General features: G+C 41.0%; 1 long non-coding RNA gene across 2 annotated transcripts in view; it reads right to left on the minus strand.

The window, feature by feature from the left end:
• Positions 1-16,379, minus strand: part of LOC113618940 (uncharacterized) — an 83,197-nt gene that overhangs the window by 47,527 nt on the left and 19,291 nt on the right. Inside the window, exon 4 of one of the 2 annotated variants that reach the window (XR_003432212.1) lies at positions 6,281-7,217. The exons of the other annotated variant lie outside the window; for it this stretch is intronic. This is a non-coding gene — a long non-coding RNA (uncharacterized LOC113618940). Of the gene's footprint in view, positions 1-6,280; positions 7,218-16,379 lie in introns of those variants that run through there. 2 annotated transcript variants of the gene reach the window in all.

Here is a 16,379-nt window from a genome sequence, read left to right on the forward strand (position 1 = left end):
GAAAATTCACATAGCTCTTATTATACCTTTAAAGACAGAACTTCCATGCATCTTTACTTATATCCTTATCCTATGCTCTGCTAGCCTGTTTCCCCTCTCAAGCCCTCTAATTTCCATTTTTTTAATACAAAATATGTCCCGACATAATAGGTTATACCCTTCATTTCAGCATATACCAATGTTGAATCCCATCCCAAGTCCTGGTAACTCTAAAATGTCACATCTACCACCTTTTGTCATTAGTTTCTTTTACTTCTCATAGTCTGCCCATTTGTATGGAGATCCTGAAAGCATAATTTTCATCCTCCTTGAAAATTGTTTTTTATAAGTCCCCAGACACATTCTACACCTCCATTCTTCTCTCTGAGTCATAATTACTATCACTCTAAGCAATAGTTTACATGAGTGTTTCTCCCTTCTCATCTATATTAATTTCCTAAGGTTGCCTTAACAAAGTTCCACAAACCTTTAAATGACAGATGGCTTTAAATGGCTTTAAATGACAGAAATGTATTGTCTCACAGTTCTGGAGGCTAGAAATACAAAGTCAAGATGTCCGCAAGATTGGTTCCTTCTGCAGGCTCTGAAGGACAGTCTGTCCCATGCCTCTCTCCTAGTTTCTGGCAGTTGCCAGCAATCCTTGGCATTCCTTCGCTTGCAGAAGCATGGCTCCAATCTTGGCCTCTGTCTACACATAGCTGTCTTTTCTCTCTGTGTCTCTCTGTGTCTTCATACAGCCTTCTAATGACAGCAGTCATTGGATGTAGGGGTACCCTAACTCAATATAGCCTCATCTTAACTAATTACATCTGCAACAATCTTATTTCCAAGTAAAGTCACATTCACAGGTACCAGAGTTAAGACTTCAACACACCTTTTTAAGGAGACACAATTCAACCCAACACTACTGATATTTACTTTGCATCCCTGCGTTTCAGTCAACTACACTTCAGAACAAATAACGTGTTCTTCATGCTCAGAATGGAGCTAGCCCAAGAAGCCAACCTCATCTCCTCCTTAGCTCAGGATGTCAAGCCCATTATTCAACCCAATCTGTACAGTGGCCTTGCCTCTCCCAAATCTACCTCTCCATCCCAAGATCAAAATGTCTATCTGGAAACAATGAAAACTTACTTGCACTCTCAAGTTCTCCATCTTTCTGGAGACATTTCCCTGATGCCCTGACAATGCTGTTCTTCCACACATGATTAGGCAGAACTGATAATAAGGTACAGCATGCCCTTGATCACACCCCAGATATACCCATCATGACAACAGCCCGCTTTCATGCGGCCAGACCCGGTGGTAAGAGTGAAGACGCTTTTAAGATAGACCTGGCTATGGATAAATCCTGGCTCTGCCATTTACCGGCTGTGTGACCGTGAACAAGACGCTTGACGTCTTTTTGCCTGAGAAAAATGAAGTTACTAATAGTACTAGTCATGGGATTATTATGAACATTAAAAATAATTATGTAAAATGTTTAGCTTGTTGTCTGTGATGGACTGAATCGTGTCTCTTGAAAATTCATATGTTGAAGCACTAACCTGCCCCCCAGTACTTCAGTACATGACTGTATTTGGAAAAAGCGTCTTTAAAGATTAAGTTAAAACAAGGCTATTGGGTAGGCCTTCATCCAATCTGACTGGAGTCCTTATAAGAAGAGGAAATTTGGAGTCACGGAGAGACACCAGGGTGCAGGCACACAGAGAAAAGACCACATGAAAACACAGAGAGAAGACAGGCATCTGCAGACCAGGACCAAACCGGACCACACCTTGATCTTGAATATCCAGCCTCCAGAACAGTAAGAAAATTAATTTCTATTGTTTAAGCCACTCAGTCTAAGGTATTTTGGGGCTTTTTTTCCTTCCAGCTTTATTGAGGTAAAATTAACAAAAATTGTATATATTTAAAGTGTGTAACGTGATGTTTTTACATATGTATACTTTGTGAAATGATTATCACAATCAAGCTAATTAACCTCACATAGTTACCACTTTTTTGTGTGTGGTGAGAATACTTAAGATCTATTCTCTTAGCAAATTTCATGTATACAAAACAGTATCATTAACTATAGTCACCATACTGTACATTAGGTTTCCAGAATTTATTCATCCTGTGTTACTGAAACTTTATACCCTTTGAGCAACATCTCCCTTTTTTCCCCCATACCCCAGCCCCTGGCAACAAACTGTTCTACTCTCTGCCTCTATAAATTTCACAATTTTAGACTCCATATATCAGTGAGATCAAGTAGTATGTCTTTCTGTGACTGACTTAAGTCACTTAGCATAATGCCCGCCAGGTTCATCCATATTATCACTAATGGCAAGATTTCCTTCTTTTTTAAGGCTGGATAATATTCCATTGTATATATGTACCACATTTTCTTTATCCATTCATCCATCAACAGACACTTAGATTGCTTCCATATCTTGGCTATTGTAAATAATGTCACGATGAACATGGAGGTGCAGCTATTTCCTCAAGATCCTGATTTCCTTTTCTTTGAGTATAAGTACCTGGAAATGAGATTGCTGGATTATATATGGTAGTTCTATGTTTAATGTTTTGAGAAACCTCCATACTGTTTTCCATAGTGGCTCTACCAATATGCATCCCCACCAACATTGCATTAGGATTCCCTTTTCTCCACATCCTCACCAGCACTTGTTATCTCTTGTCTTTTTGATAATAACCATTGTAACAGGTGTGAGGTGATACCTCACTGTGGTTTTGATTTGCATTTCCCTGCTGACTAGTGATGCTGAGCACCTTTTCATGTACATGTTGGCCATTTGTACACGTCGTCTTTGGAGAAATGTCTATTCAGATCCTTCATCCATTTATTAATCAGGTCATTTGCTTTTCTGCTATTGAATTATTGAGTTCCTTATATATTTTAGATATTAACCCCTTATCAGATATAGGCTTTGCTGCATTTGCCTTTCTCCTCCACCTATCAAAATCCAAATGTCTTTCAAAGCTTGGCTAAAATTCTACCTCCTGGATGAAAGGTTCCACTAAAAATCATCTGTCCTTTCTCTGCCACATTCCAGCAACATGGAAACAGAACCCAAAATCCCTCTCAATTTTTCTTCTCTGTGTCACTGAGCCCAGGGCCCCACAGATAAATTATTTCTGGAATTAAGCAAAGTGAATGTAAAGCTGCAGCCTGGAGCAGAGAGATTGGGGAGTTCCAAGATGTTGTCTACTTAGGAAATAGTTTTATGTTTGAAAATTTGGCAAAGTACGAAACAGGAAACCCTTAAAACTTGAATTCCAAATCCAACTGTATTCATAGGGATGAGATTCTACCAACCCCTCCAAGAAATATGCATCCCTCAGGCACAATGAGGAAAAAAACTCCTCCTCCACTACCTCGAATTCTCAGCCTCTCTTGAGTGAAGAGAGGGGCAAATGGGTCTAGAGGGGGCCACAGCCTCACTCATCTCTGCAGAGCTGAAGGCCCAAAGCCGAAATGGCTTTGAATGGTAATCAAATGAAAAATGGAATAAACTGTAAATGTTGCCAGAGACAAGCTGCAGAAGTCTAAAATTCAGTTTGCATAGCCCACAAGACACATTGAGGCACTGGGGATCCAACCATGAAGCAGGTAGGCAGCCTGCATCATGGATGAGAGATAAACCCCATGACCACAAGGCCTGCATTCAAACTGCAGTCCCATTGTTTACTGACAGATGGCTTGGGACAAATTACTTAATCTTTCTGGACCTCAGTTTCCCTTTATTCAAAAATACAACCATATAAGTTAACATTAACTGAGTTCTTACCATGTGCCAGGCACTGTGCCAACTGCTCTCCGAGCAGTGTGCAACAGGATTCAAGGAGTTAATGTACACAATGCTCTTGGTTCAGAATCCAGCACAAGGTAGGCATTCATAACAATAAATGGTTATTTCTAAGCAAGGCATTATCCCTATAGCCTATAGTCAGATGGATTAAACAGATTTTTCATTTATCAGAAAGTTCAAGCACTAGTTCTGTCCCCCACCAGCTGCATGACCTTGGCTAAAGTTCTGATGTATATCAGCCTTCATTTTCTCTGATCACCCAAAAATGCATGACAATCTCTGTTCCACAAGGTTGTTGGGAGACCCAGGTGGAATCTTGGAATGAAAGTCTGTAGGACTTATTGTACTATGCATGTGGATAGTTTTATTCTGATTACTGCTCTGCCCCCCACCACTGGGTTATTTTCTACCCCCATTCCCACAGTAAATGGTCATGACTCAATGTTTAAGGGAAGAGGAGAAATACACCCAGCCTTCCCATGAGTAAGTGCACGGTGGCAAGCTGTTACTCCCTGCTATGTTACTTCAGAGATCTAGGCCTTATATTCTCAAATTCAGAGGACACCAATAAGCCACACCCTAGACAGATCAACAGACCAATAAGAGGGTCAAATGTATTTAGTCCATCCGTCTGTCCCCTCTACTTGCTGTCACACCACTCTGGCTGCAAGAAGAGTCAGTCTAGTCAGAATGTAGTTGCAAGGACTACTTGAGTGACGTGGTAGGCTTTACCAAACAACTGTGGGGTGGGGCTGGGTGGGAATGAGTAGAAAGGGACTCATAGATTTTAAAGATACATAGGCAATGTACACTCCTGGCCCTTGTTTAAATGTCACTTCCCAATTAGTTCTTTTTTTTTTAATTTTTATTTTATATTGGAGTACAGTTGATAAACAATGTTGTGTTAGTTTCAGGTGTACAACAAAGTGATTCAGTTATACATATACATGTACTGCATCTATTCTTTTGCAAGTTCTTTCCCTGTTTAGGTTATTACAGAATATTGGGCAGAGCTCCCTGTGCTATACAGTAGGTTCTTGTTGGTTATCTATTTTAAATATAGCCATGTGTACATGTCAATTCCAAACTCCCAGTCTATCCCTCTGCCCACCCTTCTCCCCTGGTAACCGTAAGTTCGTTCTCTAAGTCTGTGAGTCTGTTTCTGTTTTGTAAATAAGTTCATTTGTATCATTTTTTTTTTTAGATTCGGTATATAAATGATATCATATGATATTTGTCTTTCTCTGTCTGACTTACTCCAATGAAGTCTGCTGTCTAAAATATCCCACCTCTTCCCATTACTATCCAACTCTTTGCCTCAGTTTCCCTTAATAAATTGAAAGATAATTATTATACCTCTTTTAGTACAGTGGTAAGGATTAAATGTATCATACAGGTAATTGTTTACAACAGGGGTGGCACGTAGTAAGTATTTAATGTATTTAATACATTATCAATTTTATTACTATTACTTTTTAATCTAAGCACTATTTGATTCTAGCATATTTGATATTCTAGAAAACATTATTTTGGTAATCTTCTTATTTACAAAGTTGTTATCTGACTTCCTAACTAGATCTTAATCTATAAGGAGGGGCCTAGGTTATCTCCACACTAAGTGCTTAATGAATAAATAATTTAATGAGTGAAAAGGCAACCACTACTTTCATTAGACTCCCCCCTCATATCCCAACCACATACTTGTAGGACAGAGTTTTCTTATCGAAATATTAGTCATGAAATAAATAGTGACAGAGAAAAAAACTGAGTGATTTGTTCACACAGGAACGTGAGTGAGCAGCGATCTGGCTCAATGCCAAACACCATGCAAAGCCTGTTGATTGATGTACCCGGGCTTCTGGTCATTCAATGCAAGAACATATGCTAAATTCCTGCCCTGAACCATGCCGTGGGCTCCCCAGCCCCATCCACAAGGGGGAGCTGTCTTTAATCCTTGACTACATCCCATCGTTATGATCTCAGTACCCCCAGAGGAAAGCAAGACTCACAGTGAAGAGGAGGCAGGGGACCACGACTCCCCCACCTCCCCACCCCCCAGCAGGTCCTGAGTGCCTGCAGCTCGGCTGAGTCTTCTCCCTGCGACATCTGATTTCCTCACAGATGACTGTCACAGCCAGAATTGAAGTGTCCCCAGAGCAACAAGGACATCTGGGTTCGGTTTCGTCAGTCTGCAAGTGCAGCTTTGTTGGCTCGGGCGGGGTGAAGTCAGTGGAGGGTGTTGATAAGATCTCCATAATCGGGACTTGCCGTCCATGACTTACCGTTCATTTCCTAATCAGTCATCACATTTTGTTCAAGCTTAGTGCTGACCTACTGCATTTAACGCCACATTCCGCAGCAAAGAGCTACTGCTGCGTTTATTGGGGGGAAACCAGTCAGTTCCTGTCACTGCTGCTGCAGTAAGCAGAAGGAACTGAGATTTTAAGGATTCTCCCCCGCTTTATCTAGGAGTTTTCATTTTGTTCAAAGATTGTCTCCCCCTCCTCTTCCCTCTTTCCCTCCCTGGTGCCAAGACGACCTGAATTACTTCAAGCAGCCCTTTGTCTAGACTATCATCCTGCCCCGCTATCCTTACTCTGTCTCCGCAGTCAGTACACACTCCCCACACAGATTATCAGCCAGCAGGACACTGTGTGACCTTGGGCCAGCCATGCCCCTCTAAGCCTCCTTTTCATTAACTATAAAACAAGAAGGTTGGGCTAGATTATCCCTTTCTGCTCTGAAATTGCACAATTCTAATTTTCCCATGATTCTCAAATGATGGAGTTAAAGTCGCAAGTTGTCTGAGATGGAAGACACTTTAGAAATAATCTGCTACAACAACTCCATATTTCATTTTGGAGCCATTTCATCACTTTTGCTACATGTATACACCACCTACCCTATTATTTGCTCAACTATTTTTAGGTTAACGTTTTTATCAAAATGCATGTGTTGAAAAGGATACTTTTCACTACCATGAGCAGAAAATCATAATCATTTGCCATAAATAGAATTATAACTAAAGGAAAACAACCTAAAAAAATTCTAGCTACGTGCTATTGTCCACCCAAAGACCCCGGTCTGCTGCTTGGCCCTCTCTGTTGAAATGGCAGCACAGCAAGTGTTAAAGCATGCGAAAGTCATGCTGGCCTCCAAGGAGACTTTCTCCTTGTCCTACTCAGCATTGGCAAGGGCCACAGCTCTCTCTCCAGGGGGGTTGGTGTTATTCAATACAGAGGATGGACACCACCCAAGATCACTCCCAAGACCTTCACTTTGGGTAAAATGTCTTCACCACTGTTCTTTGTTCACTATTAAACTTAGTCCATCCAACACTCCAAATTGTCTATTTCTGCATATTCACTGTCACCTTCATCTGCAGGCATTGCCAGGAAGCTGGAATGAGAAAACAAGAACACTCAGAAACACAGACACACACACACACGCACACACACACACACACACACACACACTCACACACACAAATACACAAGCACAAAATACTCCAAAACAATTTGGAAACAGTGCAGTGCCTCCCCTGGCACTTCCCCAAGTCCACAGCTTGAGGAATGTCTGACCTTGGGCAGTTCAATGTTGCTGCCTTTTCTAAAGGAATCTCTGCCTGAGTATAACAAAGACCAGCTTCCACTGAACATTGGGGAGCTCTTCAGGCTGCTGCCTTGTCTCCGTTTTCTCTCTTTACAGACACCATGTGGCGTAGGAAGAGGCTGGTGCACACTTGTGTTAGAGCAGGTACAGAGACCAGGGGAGGATGGGGGACAAGAGAGAGAGTCGAAAGGGAGGCACTGCCTTCCATTTCTTTAGGATGGTGTAGGGAAAAAACACATAAATGGTCCAGCTTTGGATGCAATCTGCCTCCCAATTCCAATTCTATCTATTTGCAGCAACATAAATTTAGGCGAGTTGTTCATTGCCTACGAGCTTTCATCTCCTCCTTCTCAAAATGGCTCTAATGACACATCCTTGTTGTAGTGAAGATGTAAAAGGAGTTATGGCAGGTGCGGTGCCAGCCAGGCACACAGATAAACACTCAGCCAAAGCTTATTCTCTTTCCCTTTTAGCTTTTTTTTTTTTTCCACATTAGCACTATTCACGGAGGTCCAAAATTCTCCCTTTTTATTTGTTTGTTTGTTTTGCCTCCCAAATCCTGAGTCTCATCTGCAAAGTAAAAGAGAAAGAGAATGAGAGAGAGAGCTGTGAATTTTCATAATTTAAGGGTCTTTTTCTTTGACTTGATCATGGAAAGTGATGTATGGGAGCTGAGTGGAATGACAAAAAGGGAGAGAGAGAAGAGAGAAGAAAGACTTCACAAGAGCAAACCCAAAAATCAGCCCCTTTTGAATAATCATTAAGCAGCCTGTTGGAAGCTTCAAGTCCTCAAAAGATTTTTGGGATGAGAGAGTAACAACATGAATCTAGAAAATGTGGTACATTTTATCATAGACTTGAATTAGAGAAATCTTGGTTTTGCCTATTGGGTTGGGGAGATAGGGAAAGGCACAAAGAAAAACAGAGAAACACTGCCCCCTTCTGCCTGTGTGGTAAATAGCAGTATCGATGTAAAAAATTTCCGTGATCAAATAAAAACACTCACTCCCTAAATGTTTGCAAAGGAATCACTATGTGCAGATATTTGATTTTGTGGAATGCATTTTCCCATCCAAAGCTACCTTCAAAGGTTGTAAAAATGATCAAAGAACAGAGGCATGCTCTCGAATGATTATGTTCTTCACTGGGCTTTTTTTTTTTTTTTAATTTATTTATGTATTGTTTATTTTTGGCTGCGTTGGGTCTTCGTTGCTGCTCGCGGGCTTTCTCTAGTTGAGGTTAGTGAGGGCTACTCTTCGTTGAGGTGCGTGGACTTCTCATTGCGGTGGCTTCTCTTGTTGCAGAGCACAGGCTCTAGGCGTGTGGGCTTCAGTAGTTGTGGCACGCAGGCTCAGTAGTTGTGGCTTGCGAGCTCTAGCGCGCAGGCTTCGTAGTTGTGGCACACGGGCTTAGTTGCTCCGCGGCATGTGGGATCTTCCCAGACCAGGGCTCGAACCCGTGTTCCCTGCATTGGCAGGCGGATTCTTAACCACTGCACCACCAGGGAAGTCCCGGTTATTTATTTCTTTACCTGAACAGGAAATACATTGATGTGATTTTAAAATCAAAATGATATAAAAGTTATAAATTGAAAAAAATCTCACCCCTTGTTTTTGCCCTCCTAAACCATACCTAGATATTTTTATTAGATTTTCATGTAAATACAAGCAATCGTGACTATATAACTTTTTTTCCTTCTTTCTCGTACAATAGTTAGCTACTCAATATTGTTCTACATACTGCTTTTATCATGTAACACCATGTCTTGGAGATCTTTCCATTTCAGGACAGAGTAAGCTTCCTTGCTCTCTCTTCACAGAATATTTTAAATGTGGAAAGAACACATTGCCAGTTGCAAAACCCTATAAATTGGTTACATTATTGCAAAATGTGAATGATTTAAATTTTTTAATATAAACATAACCTCCTTCATCTCACACTTTCCCACAGACAAACACTGTCCATGGTCCTTTGTAATCACCTTGTCTCCTGGCTGTATTTTTATTCTGGTACTCCTGGTGATGACAGTCTGTCGCCTTGGTACCCATTGTGTTCCATGGCAGAACAGAGCTTTGCGTCACTGAACTTTAGAAGCTAGTGCTCAGAATTAAAAGAGCTTAATGTCACCAAGATTTCTATTAAAACACCCAAGATGAAGGAAAAAGGCTTCCACTTCAGCTGAAATGTTCTTGTAAAGGGCAAAGTGGAAAATACAAACACCACTGCCTTTTTGCTGGTTGGATACCACAGCCATTGGCGCCTCCTGAAAATGGTAGGGCTGCCAACTCTTGATGGAAACCAGGTTTGGCTTTTTGTATTTGAAATGGCTAGAAGACAGTGTCTTCTAGTACAGACAGCAAGGCAGTGAGAGTGTCAAAGTCAAAGAAAAACCCAATTATCCATAGCAAACACTGACCATACAATTAAATTATACCAGTCAGGAAAACATTTGATCCTCTGCAACTGGACTTTTCCAGAAAATTCACCCTGAATCAATCTGAGCCATTCATCAGCTTCTAGCTGACCAATTTCCTTCTGCCACCCAGCATCCTACAACATGTCTGTAGTAGATACTTCGTGCTGACCCACGTCCTCTTGGTCCACCCTAGAGGTCACCTGCAGCATCACAGGAAGTTCCCATGCACACAGATATTTTACCATCAAGGATTTGTTTCTACCTGAGGGCTTTTTCTGGCTACATAAGTATGCTCTGGAAAGTCCAGGCATGCAGGGCAGGACAAAAGTACCAGGGAGTTAAAATTCCCAAGCAACGCTCAATCAATGAGGGACAGGAGTTGGTAGATAAATATGCAGCCCTCTTGCCTCTTGCTGGGGCAATGCTGAAGTGTGTGGCACCCAGACTCTCAAAGGGACACCAGTGTGATTGAGTCCCAGGTACTGACAATAGTGACCCTCTCATTAGTACATTCCTTATTGGCTTTTGTCCCTTCCCACTCTTTCACCTTCTTCCTGTGATCACTTCCTATGACAGTCTGGATCCAATCAGGAGACAGAGCACACAGCAACTTAAAACAGAGGAAGTGTAATACAAAGAACCATTAACTATGATGAAGAGTAACTGTAAGATACGGTAAGTAAACTCTTTAAGGCACCCTACGGCTTAGGCTGAACACCCACGGAAGGACAAAGTTGGGAGGAATCCAGACATCTTTGGAGAAGGTGTGGCTCAGTCCACAGTGTAGTAGAGAAGTCTGCTGCTTTGGCTAGGCTAGAGCTGGTCTGGAGGTGCTGCAAGAAGCCACCCTCCAGAGTGCACATGGGGGAGCAGTCAATCAGCACCTGGTTATGGGGATGTGCAGCCTGGGAGTCGGGGGGATAGGAGTCCTTCAGAGCATGTAAGCTGTGCTCCTGGCTCTGGTTTCCATACCAAGGGGGTTGCATGAAGGTTATCACCACACCAGGGCTCCATGACCTTCCCCCGAGTTCCAACAGGCAGGTTCAAACAGATGCTAATCAGGGAAGGGAGGGGATGCGGAGACAAGGGAGGAGCAGTCAAGAAACAGTAGTGCAGCCTTGGGGCAGGGTCCTGGTTCCCCCTCAAGGGATATAAAGCAATATCTTTGAGCTGTTTTGCAGATACTGAAACCCCCACCAGGTGGAGAAATGAACGGTATGCTGCTCACAAGCACTTAGACCCCAGACAGGTTGAAACCAGAAGGTTGATGCCACTGACTCACACTTACCTCACCACCAACCAATAAGAAGAATGCCCACAAGCTGATCAAGTCTTCTTTGAACCACCACTATAAAACTTCTCCCTACCCCCTCGGGGTGGGGAGGGGACACACAGTTTTGAGGGCATTAGCCCCCTGTGGCTCCCTTTGCCTGGCAAAATAAAAAAGCTATTTTTTTTCTACTTTACCCAAAACTCTGTCTCTGAGATTTAATTCAGTGTCGAGGTACAGAGGCTGGATTCGGCTTCAGGATCATATTTTGGCTTGTGGGCAGGTTCCACAGAATGTCCCCACACCCATAATTGAGCCTCATCTGGCACAGAAATGGCAGGAGACCCTCCTTCTCCAGCAATATCCCTCCAGCATCCTTTACTGAGAAAGCTTAGCATCATGCTCATGTTAAAGGACAAATACTTAAAGGAATTCCTTTATCATACGCCACATATTCAAAGTTGCATCAGATCTAAGAGGCAATAAATTGATAACAAAAAAACCCCAAATAAACTATTTGCACCCAAATCCTTTTCTCAGGGTCTGATTTTGAAAGAACTCACATTAACAGAATGTCCATCAAACCTGATATCAGTCTTGTTTCTGTGTGACTTAGATGAAGGGCCTTAACAGCTCAGAGTCCCCATTTTCTCATATGTAAAATGGAGGTGAAAATAAACAATTCCACTTCAAAGGGTGTTGATAGAATGAAAAATCTAGACCATTCACCATGCATCTGGTACAAAATTTCATCCTCTTTCGTCCTTATTTTCAAATCAGTTGCAGCCCCCAAATTTCTTCTTCCATCCTTTAGGTAAGAGGCTAAGTGTCAGGGTGATCTGAGCTACCTAGCTCAAGACATTTTGTCCTTGACTGTGACTTAGGACAGCTTTAGTGGGGAGGAGGTTAGAAGGACACTTTGCCCTGGAAAGGGACTGTTTGAAGCTTTGGAAACAACGGATAAAGACAAGTGCTTCTCTGTAGAGAAAACTTCAAATGGAGAAGTTCTCCCAGAAGAGGATACACCAACTTCTGTGGGCACTTAAATAAATGTGCTTTAAAGGGGTATAATATAATAGCTACCTTGTGTTGAGATCTCACTATGTGTCAGGTATTCATAGTCATAATCCTGCTTAATTCTCAAAACAACTCTCTAAGGGAAATGTTATTTTTAATTCCAATTTTGCAAATGATGAAACAGAGGCTCAGAAAAACGAAGCAATTTGCCTAAGATCAGAGTCAGGATTTGAACCCAAATCTGACTCAAAGCCCCAGCTCCAACTGCTGTGGTGGATGGAGTCCTGATTTAGACTAAAGAATCAGAAGATTGTGATCCATGATTAACCTCTAAGTCCCTGTGAGATCTGGGAGGAGGTTCTTCCTTTTTCAAGGGAGAGTTTCCCTCATCAGTAAAATGAGAGAGTTGAGTTAGAACCGTGATTCTCGTGGGGGTGATACCATCCCAAAGGATATTTTGTAAATTTATAGGAATAGTTGGCACTATGATGAGAAGATGTTCAAAGGCATTTCATGGTTGAGTACCAAGAAGGCTAGACACCCTATACAATGCTTAGAATAATCCTGTCCAATGAAAAATATGTTTCATGCCATGTATATCCCACAAAACATTCTTCTTGCTGAAAAGTTTATCTAAACCTAGACCCCAACACCATTTTACATAAAAAATAAAGCATTCTTATACGGTTTTAATATATAATGAATTTTTCAGAGCCAATTGGGGGAAGATTGTGCTTTTTTTATTAAAAATATTAACAAGCATTTGTCACCATTTGGAATATCATATCACTGATAACAATGTGTCTCATGATAGGAGTTAGCAGAACATTGCCCCTCTCTCACTTTGCATTTGTACTGATCATATGTATAGTATCTGTTGCAAGTATCTGTGTATTTCCTTATGTCTTCCAATATAGAAGTCCCCAGACATTTGTATATTGAAATACTCATTACCTTACTAGAAATTACTTTCCTTTTATATTTCCTTCACAGAAAAGTTAGGACACCAAATTGATTAAAAAGAAAATATGTGTGTAGACAGGTTGTATTATCTGTGAACTTTGTTTTGAGATATTTAAAGAGGCATTATAAAAGACTTGTTTTGAAAGGGGAACTCCGGGCACAGGGAGAGAGATTATGACCTCTTTGTTCAGTGAAACACGGCAGCCCCCAATACAAAGCCAAGACTCAAGATGCACAATATGCATATATTTTCATTTACTCAAAAATAGATCATTAGCACCAACTCTGAGCCAGGAATTGCTGTGGGTTCTGGGATGCCGTAGAGATCAAAAAGACTCAAGCCCCTGATATTGTAGAACTCTCACTGGAAAAGGCAAAGGCTCATATCTACTAAAGCTAAATATTCTCCTAACCTATAGCCCAGTGATTCCACTACTAGGTATGTACTCTGGAGAGATAAGGGTACATGCCCACCCAAAGGCATTACAAGAATGTTTATAGCAGCTTTATTCATAACAACCAAAAACTGCAAACAACTCAAATGTCCCCCAAGAAGAGAATGGATAAATAAATCGTGGTGTATTCATACAGTGGAGTAGTACACAGTGATTAAAAAAAAAAAAAAGACAAACTACTAATACCACAACATAGATGAATCTCACAGACATTTTGTTGAAGAAGCAAGACACAAATGTGAAATTACTATATAATTTCACTTATAGAAGTTAAAGAACAGTCAAAATTAGTCAATGTTGGTAAGTATCAGAATAGTGGTTGTCTTTTGGTGGAGAGGTTATTGACTAGGAAAGCACACAGGGAACTTTCCAGAAAGGTGAGAAAATTCTGTAACTTGGTCTGCTTGATGGTTTTACAGGTGTATCTAAATTACCCAGGTGTAATCAAAAGTTCATCAAGCTGGACACTCAAGATTAGTGCACTTTGACAAACCTTAAAATATCCAAATTTCACCTCATTTAAAATAAAAGACTCTATTTGAACACCCCAATTTAAAAAGTTAGTAACTGCAAACAAAACGTCTCTGAGGTCAGACAGATTTGGGTTCAGATCTCATTGCCAGTGTTTTCTACATTGTGAGACCTTGAGAAAATTACTTATCCTGTCTGAGCCTCCATTTCCTCATGTATAAAATGAGAATAACAATTCATCCCTTTCCAGTTGGCTGAGAGGATTCCAGACGTAACATATGTAGAAGTGCTACCACTGTCCTTGTGCTTCTCCAGGAATTTCACACTCCATTAGCTTTGACTTCCCCAAAGCAGGGCTTGTGTCAGTGATGGCAAATGTAGGACACTCGTGTCCCCCACTGCCCACTCCTGAGCCCTAGGACATGGCTAATCAACTATGACACTCTTCCCCGCTGACCCTTAAAATCCATCTCCACACAGTTCTCCCTGAAGCGGCACACTCCATGAGAGCTGACATATGAAATAAAACCTATTTGCTATCCTGACCTACATCACATTCATCTTTGCCTTGTCTGCAGCATCTAGCACAAAGACCTGTCGAGCTTGTAAAAAAATGGAAAAAGAACTGATATTTACTTAGCATCTAAAACTCAACATACTCAAACCAGGTGTTTTTTATGTTTTTAATGTTACCACTTAAATCCTCACAAAAATTCTATGAAAGAAGCATAATTCTTGTTGAGTAACCAGAGAAAGTAAGCCCCAAGCTTATTTAAGTAACACCAGTTCACAGGTCAGAGGTGGCTAAACCAGGTTCAAATCCAGAGTCTAATGCCCAAAGTCTGTCCGCCATGGCATGCCATGCTTCATTAACTTGAACATGCAGTGCATGTCTATTAGAAACTAGACAATTGTGGATGCATCATCCAGAATCCAGAACAAGGAAATAGACATGCATTATACCATTAGGAGTGAGTTAAAAAGAGAATATAGAAAATGATTTCATGCCAAGAAGTAAATAAAAATAAGTGAGGTCTGATAATTTAAAAGAAGCAAGACATAATCAACAGTCTGCAAGATTAACAATTTACTGGCTGCTAATTCTGCAGATTGGCTTTTTCAAGCACAAGCCCATTGGGTATTCTGCTAATGGAACAGAGAGCACCTTGGCTAATCTCCTGAAGTGCAGCTGCCCACACTCTGCAGAGCCCTGCCTGTTTTTCTCGCTTTCAGTTTGGTCTGCTTTCCTGCCAGTTTCATGTATCTCATCAGAGACCAGAGGTGGGAAAGCAGAGCTGCCCCCTGACAAAGCAGAAGTCTTTGCAGTGGAGGACCAAGAGGACCAGTGAGCCCAGACCCCAGGCATGTCAGGACCACTGTTTTGAGTCTGAAAATACACATTGCAATGCCTTCTCTCCTGGGGAGAGAGAGGGAACAAGAGAAAAGACTGGGAGGGAGAAGAATGCTAGAATGTCACAGCCAGGAAAGCCTACAAAAGCCATTTTTCCTGTCTTCCCAAATGTCAACAGGTTTGCCATATGCCTATATGATCTGTACTATTATTGACATATTTTCTTTCTTTAAATAAGCCCACTTAGTTGACTACATTTAGCCTCATCCTAAGCTATAGATCAATAAAATCATACACTTGATGTGCTGGTTATATTTTCCTTATAGATATTAAAATAAACATGGGAACTATGATAATTTTAAATGTTTATCCAAAACCACAATGAGATACCACCTTACACCTGTCAGGATGGCTATTACCAAAAAAAAAAAAACAAATAACAAACGTTGGCAAGGATGTGAAGAAATGGACCTCCCATGAGCTGTTGGTAGCAATATAAAGAGTGCGGCCACTATGGAAAAAAAGTATGAAGATTCCTCAAAAAATTAAAAATGGAACTACCATATGATCCAGGAACTCCACTTCTGGGTACTTATCCAAAGGAAACAAAAATACTAACTCGTAAGATATATGCACCTCCATGCTCACTGCAGCATTATTTAGGATGGCCAAGCCATGGAAATGACATAAGTGTCCCTCAATGGATGAATGGATAAAGAAAATGTGGTATATGTACACAATGGAATAGTATTTAGAGGAAAAAAGGGTGAAATTCTGCCATTTACAGGGCCTTGAGAGCATTATGCTAAATGAAATAAGTCAGACAAAGACAAATATCATATGATCTCACTTATAAGTGGAATCTTAAAAACAAAACAAAACAAGACACCAAGCTCATACAGAGAACAGATTAGTGGTTGCCAGAGGTAAGGTGGGGTGAGAAAAATGGGTCAAGGAAGTCAAAAGGTACAAACTTCCAGTCATAAAATAAATAAATCTTGGACTT

This window comes from Aethalodelphis obliquidens, unplaced genomic scaffold (assembly GCF_003676395.1).
Source record: "Aethalodelphis obliquidens isolate GAN/ISIS:26980383/991018 unplaced genomic scaffold, ASM367639v1 scaffold6, whole genome shotgun sequence".
In the NCBI taxonomy this organism is placed as follows: domain Eukaryota; kingdom Metazoa; phylum Chordata; class Mammalia; order Artiodactyla; family Delphinidae; genus Aethalodelphis; species Aethalodelphis obliquidens.